This window comes from Electrona antarctica (assembly GCF_951216825.1).
Source record: "Electrona antarctica genome assembly, chromosome: 11".
NCBI classification, from domain to species: domain Eukaryota; kingdom Metazoa; phylum Chordata; class Actinopteri; order Myctophiformes; family Myctophidae; genus Electrona; species Electrona antarctica.
In genome coordinates this window covers 31732219-31741918 of record NC_136792.1, presented here as the reverse complement: position 1 = coordinate 31741918, position 9700 = coordinate 31732219, and the positions used below count along the sequence as shown (strand labels likewise).

The window sequence follows — 9700 nt, the reverse complement described above, 5'->3', positions numbered from 1 at the left end:
ACAGTAAACAACTCTTCATCCTTCATACCTTAACTCTTCTGAGTTATGTTTCATTCCTTACTGACTGCCAGTAGGCAGTAAACAATAGTGAATATACCTCTCGAATATACCTCTCGTGAATATACCTCTCAATAAGAATATACCTCTTAACAAAGAGTTGTTAAGACACTATATGTGTCGTCGTGTTGACATCCTGCCTGTGGCTATTGCCGAGAGCGCAAATTGTTGTCCTCTCAAGGCTGTGGTTGTCAAAATTATCACCATTTCTCTTTGTTTGTCTTGAGGATCCCTAGCTACAAACACTCTCATGTATTGTTGTTAAAGGGCTTCCTCCACACACTGGGTGTTGGCCGCGTGCTGCCGGTTTCCCACAGCACTCGCCTAATTTACCTAGTTATATTGTTGTTTGATAATTAAACTAATATTATTAATTCTTAATTTAGTTAAGAATATATAATTAGATTCAGATTACTGGAGGTTCCCACACGGTCTGTGCCTGCACAGTCCTCGCTGGGATTGCCTAGTTAAATATCTGATGGACATTTGTTGTTTGATGATTAATCTAATCAATTAATTCATCTAAATAACTGAATTTGTTTTAAAAATTCAGATTACTGGAGGTTCCCACATGGTCTGTGCCTGCACAGTCCTCGCTGGGATTGCCTAGTTGAATATCTGATTGACATTTTTGTTTGATGATTAATCTAATTAATTAGTTAATCTAAATAACTGAAATTGTTTAAAGACAATTCAGATTACTAGAGGTTCCCACATGGTCTGTGCCTGCACAGTCCTCGCTGGGATTGCCTAGTTAAATATCTGATTGACATTTTGTTTGATTAATCTAATTAATTAATTAATCAATCTAAATAACTTAAAAAAAAAAAAAAAACAACCTTTGGTTACTGGAGGTTCCCACGCATTCTGTGGCTGCACAGCTCTCGCGGGGATTGACATTAAGCTAACAGCAGGCCATCTTAGCCTGACCGGTTAGCTACTCTGTTTGCTGGAGGTTACTGACGCGTTCTGTGATCGTACAGTTCTCGCTGGTATTGCCTGGCTATACAACTGGCTTGAGACTACTGAGCTATGGCGTGTACGTCCTGTAGCGCTCAGCTCCAAGTCGACGATGGACATGACTTGTGTCCGACATGCTTGGGGGTCGGTCATCTCAGGGAAGCCCTGACTGACCCATGTATGAACTGTGGCACTCTACCACTCTCTGTGAGAGAGGCTAGGCTGCGTGAGGTGGAGAACCTCCTGGTCAAAGGAAACCTCCCACCTTCTGGGGTCCCCGCTGGGGTCCCTTCTGATGGGAAGGTGAAGCGCAAACGTGGGTCTCGCGCCGAGCGCGGTCACCTGGCCCAGAAGAGGTCAACGGCGGCTGTCACGACTGCTCCATATCGCCAAGAAATGGACGATTTGCGGGCTGAAATAGAACGCCTTAAGGCAATAGTACGGCCACCGCCTCCCCCGCCACAGGCGGTCCAGCAGCCACCGCCTCCTCCGCCACAGGCGGTCCAGGAGCCGGAGGGCGATGATGATCTAGAATTAGATTACGATTATGAGGAGGATGACGCCATGTCAACTAGAGCTTCAGACTCTATGTTCCATGACGAGGATGATCCCCAGGTGAATAGTGTGCAGGCTGAGGATGGCTCAGAGACTTCCCGCAGAAGCTCGGGAAGCACTGAGCTGGGGATCGGGCCCTGCACATTGCGTTCAACGCTGCGTGCTGCCCTGGCTAAGATTGAGCTCGTGGGGCGAGTAACCCGTTCTTCAAACGGGCTGCCGCCGCTAAAATACCACCCTTTGCTGTCCCACCCTCGCCTCACTACCTAAGTCAGCTGAAGGAGTGCTGGGCTGAGCCGGGTGCATCTGCCCACCGAGGCAAGGATGCAAGGACCCTGGCCTCCATGGACAAGGCAGAAGCGCATGGACTGGTTCGCATGCCTCCTGTAGACCAGTGCATTGCGGCGCTGGTTCTCTCCCCAGATGAGGCACTGAAGGCAAGAACCCGCTGTCCCAGTGCGCAGTGTGCAGTCACTGACGACCTGCTGACAAAGGCATATGCTTCTGCTGCCACAATGGCCCGTTTGGGGAACTCTCTCTCTGTGCTCCTCCTCGCCCAGTCCAAGATCCTGGAGAGTGGGCCAGGGAGTGAGTTGGGCGACTTTAATGATGTGGCTCTTGAGTCCTTCGCCCTAATGTCAAGCGAACTTGGCCGTGTGATGTCCACCTTGGTCGTGGCACGACGTCAGGTGTGGCTTGCTCAGGCGCCTATGTCTGACAGTTGCAGACAGGCGCTACGGAAGCTTCCGGTGGTACCGGGCCAGTTGTTTGGCCCGGAGGCAAACGAGGCACTGCAGCGTAGGCAGCAGTCAAGGCAGGCCTCAGAGGACTGGGGTCAACGGGCCAGAGGCTCGATGGCACCGCCCAGTCGACCCGCTAAGCCACGTGGCGCACGGGATCCGCGACGCCTGGGCTACTTGAATCCTCAGCCTCAGACCTGGCAACGTGACCAGGCGGCTGCAGGCAGAGGGCAACATCAGCCCAGAGGTGGGCAGCGGCTTCGCCAGCCCCAGCGTGGGCGAGGGCATAGCCGGCGCCCCCCCAAGCCCCCATATAACCCCCCAGGCACAGCCTGAGGGTCTGGGGCCGGCGGTGGGCAGATTTTCACAGCAGCACCTGAATTACTGGGCAGACCATGCCAGGGATGCATGGGTCGTTACAACAATGTCCCAAGGTTACAGGCTGCAGTTCTGCCGCCGACCCCCACCACCTTCACGGGTCAGGGTGACTTCAGTCACAGACCCCGTGAAAGCCCAGTGTTTGTCTCAAGAGGTAGCCAAGCTCTTGGACAAACGAGCAATAACAGCGGTTCACCCAGGTTCACAGAACGATGGGTTCTACTCCACCTACTTTCTGATCCCAAAGAAAGATGGGTCTCTCAGGCCTATACTAGACCTAAGAGGGTTAAATGTGTACCTCAAGGTCCTTCCGTTTCGGATGCTTCGCACAGTCAACGTCCTACAGGCTATCACACAGGGGGAGTGGTTCACCACAATAGACCTCAAAGATGCCTACTTTCATGTGCCTATACATCCAGAGCACAGAAAGTACGTACGCTTTGCCTTTCAAGGCAAAGTCTACCAGTTTGCCGTTCTGCCGTTCGGCCTGTCTCTGGCTCCCCGCATCTTCACAAGGTGTATGAGGGCAGCCTTAACGTCGCTATGCCTGTCGGGAGTGAAGATACTTCCCTACCTAGACGATTGGCTCATTTGCGCCCCCTCGTTCAGGGAGGCGGAACAGGTGACGTCCAGAGTCCTCGCTCACATCGAGGCACTGGGCATGACCGTAAACCTCGAAAAGAGCTCGTTGCTCCCAACGCAACAGACCACCTTCCTCGGCATGTCCCTAGCTTCGGTATCGATGCAGGCATGACCGACTGCACAGAGGGTGGGGAGAATTCAGAACCTCCTGCGGTCTTTCCGCCTGGGGGCGAGGTTGACCGTCCTAACATGGCTCAGACTGCTCGGCATGCTGACTGCAGTCTCAGCAATCACTCCTCTGGGGCTGCTACATCTACGCCCATTACAGAGGTGGTTCAATGGCCTTCACATGGACCCCTGTCTACACAGGGGGGTCAAGGTCAGAGTCACTCGCAGGTGCCTTGGTTATCTCCGCCGCTGGCGGGACAATGCATTCCTGCTGAGTGGAGTCCCTCTCGGCTTGGTCCCGGCGAGACGAGAGGTGGTGACAACAGATGCCTCGCCTCAAGGTTGGGGCGCGGTATGGCAGAGGAGGTCAGTCCAGGGGGTATGGCGCTCTCGATGGAGAGGACGCCATATCAATGTGCTAGAACTCCGGACTGTTTCCCTGGCGCTGAAGCACTTCTTGCCCTTTCTCAGGGGGAAGCACGTGCTCATTCGGACAGACAGCACCTCAGTGGTGTTTCATGTCAACCATCAGGGAGGGACCAGGTCTCTGGAGTCCCTGAGGGAAGCCCATCGCCTGTGGACGTGGGTTTATCCTCTACTTTCCTCGATGAGGGCTATGCACCTGCCAGGCAGATTAAACTCTGTGGCAGATTATCTGTCTCGTCAGAGACTGCCCCCTGGGGAGTGGAGATTGCACCCCCAGGTGGTACAGTTGATTTGGGATCGGCACGGGGTAGCCTACGTAGATCTATTCGCCTCAGAAGGCACGACTCATTGTCCTCAGTGGTTCAGCCTGGCAGAGACCAGTGCCCCACTCGGGATGGACGCTCTCGCCAACGCTTGGCCGAGAGCGCTCCTTTATGCATTTCCCCCGATCCCCCTGTTGTTGCCTGTGCTTCACAGGGTGAGATCGTCAGATCACAGAGTTCTCTTGGTGGCCCTCAGGTGGCCCTCCATGGCAGCTTCCAGTGAGGATAGACCTCCTGTCCCAGCTGGACGGGAAGGTGTGGCATCCAACGCCGAGCCTCCTTCAGCTTTGGGTATGGCCACTGAAAGGGATCAGTCACTCTTGAGTGGGCTAGGCCCCTCAATATGTGAGACCTTGTGAAATGCAAGGGCCCCTTCCACAAGGTTGGTGTACTCTAATTGCTGGGCTGCTTTCTCATTATGGTGCAGCGACAGGGGTCTGGACCCAGTCTCTTGCCCTATACAACACGTACTACATTATTTACAGTGTCTACTGGATGCCGGCCGTGCAGCCTCCACCTTGAAGGTGCACACGGCCGCTATATCCTTCAATCATAGCCATATTGATGGCAGGTCAGTTGGTGCGCATTACTGGGTGACACAGTTTCTGCGCGGTGCCAAGAGGTTACGCCCCCCTAGGGTGAGGCGTACTGCAGCTTGGGACCTGCCTCTGGTCCTGCAGGCATTGAGCAGGGCGCCCTTTGAGCCTATGGCTGGGTCGTCCTTGAGCTCGTTATCGATTAAGACTGCCTTTCTGTTGGCAGTTACGACAGCTAAGCGTGTGAGTGAGCTCCACGCACTTTCTATTAGCCCCACATGCCTTCGGTGGAAGGCTAGTGGCACTGGGGTCACACTTTGGCCAAATGTGTCATTCATGCCTAAGGTTCTGCCCCCTGATTATGTTAACCAGGCCATAGAGTTGGCGGCATTCCATCCTCCCCCGTTTACATCCGAGGTGGAGGAAAGGGCCCACTTACTGTGTCCAGTCCGTGCGTTGCAACTGTACATTCAGGCAACACGGGATATTAGACGCTCAGAGCAACTGTTTGTGTGCTACGGCGGAAAGAATAGAGGAGGCGCGCTGTCTAAACAGCGGCTATCCCACTGGGTAGTGGATACGATTAAGAAGGCTTATGAAGCATCTGGTAAACCTGCCCCCTCCGAGGTCATCTGCCATTCTACCAGGGGCATTGCCACGTCCTGGGCGGCGATGAGAGGGGTGTCACTGGCGGACATCTGTGCGGCGGCGTCTTGGACAGCCCCTTGCACGTTCTCGAGGTTCTATCGCCTTGATGTGGCCTCTGGATCCTCACTGACGTCAGCGATCCTGCCACTGGCTGCTACGGCAGTTTAGTAGGTGGGTTCGATTCCTCGTGACACTTCTGGTATGAGTCATCCACTATTGTTTACTGCCTACTGGCAGTCAGTAAGGAATGAAACATAACGCAAGTTACGAATGTAACTATGGTTATGTGAATTCCTGGCTGACTGCCAGTAATAACGGTCACTCGGAATCTTTCAGGGCGAGAAGATTCTTAAGAGGCCGGGTGTGGGCTGTCACGTGCTTATATAGCCTACCGGGACGCACGGTCAGCCTACACGTCACATGACTTTGTTTATATTAAGACTCGACCTACGCGGAGCGCGAGAGGTATATTCACTATTGTTTACTGCCTACTGGCAGTCATCCAGGAATTCACATAACCATAGTTACATTCGTAACTTGCGTTAAATTACCACTATGGTGGATAAAAAGATTAACCTACTGAACCCTAGCGTCCTTATACATTCTCAAAGTAATTGCCAACATACAAGCTCACAAAGCATCATCGTAGAAGGAAAACAACAAAACTATAGAGCCCTGGGGGACCCCGGTCAACTAAGTATATATGGTATATTTGGTTGAAAGAAACAAAGAAATTGACATGCGCTGATTAACTCTGAATTATACTTTCGCACAGATGCCACAGATCTTCTTGAAGGTCCGGGTAGGGAATGAGAGGTGAAGGAGTTTAAGTATCTCGGGATCTTGTTCACAGGTGAGGGGAGGACGGAGAAGGAGATCAGCCGGAGAATCGTAGCAGCAGGGGTGGTATTGCAGTCGCTGTACCGCACTGTTGTGAAGAACACAGAGCTGAGCCAGAAGCCAAAGCTCTCTGTCTACAGAGCAATCTTCGTTCCGAAAGAATAAGGTTGCGAATACCAGCGGCCGAAATTAGTTTTCTTCGCCGGATGGCTGGCATCTCCCTTAGAGATAGGGTGAGAAGTTCAGTCACGTGAGAGAGAGACTCGGAGTAGAGTCGCTGCTTTTTCGCTTGGAAAAGAGCCAACTTAGATGGTTCGGGCATCTGGTTAGGATGCCTCTGACTCTGAGGGCGTCTCCCTAGAAAGGTCCTCGAGGCACGTCCCACTGAAAGGAGACCCCGTGGCAGACCAAGGCGCAGTTGGAGGAATCACATCGACTCACTGGCCTTGGAACGCCTTGTACCCAGGGGGCAAAGGGGGTTGACCTGCATTTGTCATAACATACAAAGTTGTCCACCAGAAATAATATCTATGACCCCATAGGATCACAACCTATATGGACAACTCGGTCAATTTTGTTGCGAAAGTCCAATATGGCCGCCCCCAATATTAGCCCCTATTAGTTATAATGGGGGGTGAATAGGGCAACATTTTAAACTGAGAGATATTTCCACGAAACTTCTCAGGTTGATCAATGATATGAATACGAACATTTTTTGTATTTCAAGTTTCCATGAAATCCAATATGGCCGCCACAATATGGCCGCCACAATATTAGCACCAAGAAAATAGGTTTTGGCTCTAACTTCTGAACCAGATGAGCTAGAAATGCAAACTTGGTGTCTATTTCATGGTTTCTGACCATGAGAGACTCAATGGAATACCTATTTTTATTATTGGGTGTGTCTGGACCCTTATTGTGCATATTTACAAGATGGTGGCTACCCGAAATAGTGCTTTACCATGATTTCTACCATGATTGTTGACTGTTTTGGCAAACACAAGCAATATTAATCCATTGGCTAAGATTCATGGCACAGAAGGAACATATTTTCTTGAGCTTGCATATTGTCAAAATGGCTGCAAACATGAAAAAGAAAAGAGACATTACATTTCCTGTCAGATCCTATTACCCAGGGGGGCAAACCACCCCTTTTTGGATACCTGCATATGCCATAACATCAAAGGTTGTCCACCAGAAATATCTATGACCCAATAGAATCACAACCTATATGGACACACCGGTCAATTTCTTTGCTGGAAATCCAATATGGCCACCACAATATTAGCCCCCATTTGCCTATAATGCAGGTGAATAGGGCAACATTTTTAACTGAGGGATATTTCCACGAAACTTCACAGGTTGATCAATGATATGAATACCATAATGGTTTGTATTGGAAGTTTGCATGATATCCAATATGGCCACCACAATACTAGCACCCAGAAAATAGGTTTGGCTCTAAATTCTGAACCAGATGACCTATACATACAAACTCATGGTTTCTAACCACGAGAGATATAAATATTTTAGCCATAATTTCCCTCTATTAAGTATTATTGTTATGGGGTGTTTCTTTGCAGAAAGACATCCCTCTGGCTGTATTTTGGTTTTGTTCTACTGTTTCTGTTGGCATTTCCTCTGTTTATGTTGACAATCATCCCTGGCAGGGACGTGCATCACCAAGCCGGACATCCCTTCACTGAGTATGTATGGTCTCTCAGTGATGGTCCCCTGTCCATCTAGAGCCAGCCTGGAAATCTGTTCATGTGCCAGGGACGGGAGACAAGATGCAGCAGGAGCTTCACTCCATTCCTGACTGGGGATGCATCACCATTATCTTGGACTCTGGCTGGCATCCTGTCATGAAAGGACGCGATGAGAGAGATCAATGTCCCTGGACAGCCAAACTTGCCAGGGATCTGCCACAGGCCCTCACGATTGACTGTGTGAAAGGCCTTGGTGAGGTCGACAAACACCATATAGAGACCTTTCTGCTCTCTGCACTTTTCTTGCAGCTGGCAAATGGAAAAGATCATGTTACAGGTACCTCTGCCTCCGTGGAAACCACATTGGGATCCAAGGACAACATTCTCAGCATGGCTGATTAGCCGGTTGAGGATGATTCTTGCTAAGATCTTTCCTGTGATGTGCAGGACTCAGGAGGGCTATACCATGATGGTTATCGCAGTATGCCCTGTCCCCTTTCCTCTTGTAAACATGTACCTCCTGGTGCCTTTCCAGAAGTGGTTTGTTGGAGTGCTTTCACTGTCTCTGCACTGGTGGGGGGGGGGGGGGGGCTTTGATTGGCAGATGGGGAATCTTGGCAATATCCTCTTCGGAAATTGAGGACTCTCTGTTTAAGACCTCACTGAAGTGCTCTTCCCAGTGTGCTAGGATGTCACTCTTGTCAATGAGCAGGACACTTGTCAGAGGAGCGGACTGGAGTTGAGCCAGTGGTTTTGGGCCCATAAAGAGCACACAGAATGATGCATGCATCTGAGACATTCCCAGTCAGGAATGGAGTGAAGCTCCTGCTGCATCTTGTCTCCAGTCCCTGGCACATGAACAGATTTTCTGGCAGCCTTTGATACAGCTACATGATATTGTCTTGTTCATTGACATAGGCCAGGCTGGCTCTGTAGATGGACAGGGGACTGCATTCCAGTCACTGAGAGACCATCCAGACTCAGTGAAGGAAGGGATGTCCGGCTTGGCGATGCACGTCCCTGCCAGGGATGATTGTCAACATAAACAGAGGAAATGCCAACAAACAGTAGAACAAAACCAAAATACAGCCAGAGTGATGTCTTTCTGCAAAGAAACACCCCAGAACAATAATATCTTTCGTGGTTAGAAACCATGAGTTTGTATTTCTAGCTCATCTGGTTCAGAATTTAGAGCCAAACCTATTTTCTGGGTGCTAGTATTGTGGTGGCCATATTGGATATCATGGAAACTTCCAATACAAAAACATATGGTATTCATATCATTGATCAACCTGTGAAGTTTTGTGGAAATATCCCTCAGTTAAAAATGTTGCCCTATTCACCCGCATTATAGGCTAATGGGGCTAATATTATGGTGGCCATATTGGATTTCCAGCAAAGAAATTGACCGGTGTGTCCACAGGTTGTGATTCTATTGGGTCATAGAACCTTTGATGTTATGGCAAATGCAGGTATCCAAAAAAGGAGTGGTTTGCCCTCCTGGGTAATAGGATCTGACAGGAAATGTAATGTCTTTTCTTGTTCATGTTTGCAGCCATTTTGACAATATGCAAGCTCAAGAAAATATGTTCCTTCTGTGCCATGAATCTTAGCTAATGGATTAATATTGCTTGTGTTTGCCAAAACAGTCAATAATCATGGTAGAAATCATGGTAAAGCACTATTTCGGGTAGCCACCATCTTGTAAATATGCACAATAAGGGTCCAGACACACCCAATAATGAAAATAGGTATTCCATTGAGTCTCTCATGGTCAG

The 9700-nt window shown here is 49.9% G+C and overlaps 1 protein-coding gene across 1 annotated transcript in view; it reads right to left on the bottom strand.

Annotated features, from left to right (window-relative positions):
* The window catches only part of si (sucrase-isomaltase), a gene marked incomplete at both ends in the record, with an annotated part of 125140 nt that overhangs the window by 32187 nt on the left and 83253 nt on the right, over positions 1-9700 (bottom strand). The gene's annotated exons all lie outside the window — the stretch shown is intronic.